This window comes from Mus pahari, chromosome 17 (assembly GCF_900095145.1).
Source record: "Mus pahari chromosome 17, PAHARI_EIJ_v1.1, whole genome shotgun sequence".
NCBI classification, from domain to species: Eukaryota; Metazoa; Chordata; class Mammalia; order Rodentia; family Muridae; genus Mus; species Mus pahari.
In genome coordinates this window covers 22174920-22175598 of record NC_034606.1, presented here as the reverse complement: position 1 = coordinate 22175598, position 679 = coordinate 22174920, and the positions used below count along the sequence as shown (strand labels likewise).

The 679-nt window shown below is 43.0% G+C and overlaps 1 pseudogene; it reads left to right on the top strand.

Annotated features, from left to right (window-relative positions):
* Positions 1-449: 449 nt before the first annotated feature.
* The window catches only part of LOC110335145, a 1160-nt pseudogene continuing 930 nt past the window's right edge, over positions 450-679 (top strand).

Below are 679 nucleotides of genomic sequence, written 5' to 3'. Positions count from 1 at the left end.
TTTTGATTTTGTCTTTTGGTGTGTGTGTGTGTGTGTGTGTGTGTGTGTGTGTGTGTCCTTTTGTTTGTATTTTGTTTTGTTTTGTTTTTTGCTTTTTTGTTTTCCTTCTGGGGATGGGGATTGCAAGGGCAGAGGTTGGATATGGAGGATGGGAAGAGGAATGGGATTGGATGCATGATGTAAAATTCACAAAGAATTAATAAAGAGTTAAAAAATAAAATAAGTAAAAATAGCTACTTATTGACTGACTACCATTTACAATTCAGTTATGCTCATAGCTATACCCTGATAAATACAGTTTTAATGTAGAAGAAAAAAAAAATCACAAGCTTTGTTACTGAAAGCCGGGACTAGACAGTGCTTGGCTCTCTCCGATGACAGAGAAAAGTTACTATCAGGTCCTTAAAAGTGTCTGTGTGCTCTTTCCTTTTGCTGCTGCGTCCGCAGCCATGAGTATGCTCAGGCTACAGAAGGGGCTTGACGCTATATCAGGGTCCCTTCAGCAGAATCTTGCTGGCATGTGCCATAGTATCTGGGTTTGGTGGCTGATGATGGGATGGATCCCCGGATGGGGTAGTCGCTGGATATAGCGGCCTCTTGTGAGGCTATGCCAGTGCCTGGCAAACACAGAAGTGGATGCTCACAGTCAGCTATTGGATGGAACACAGGGCCCCCAATG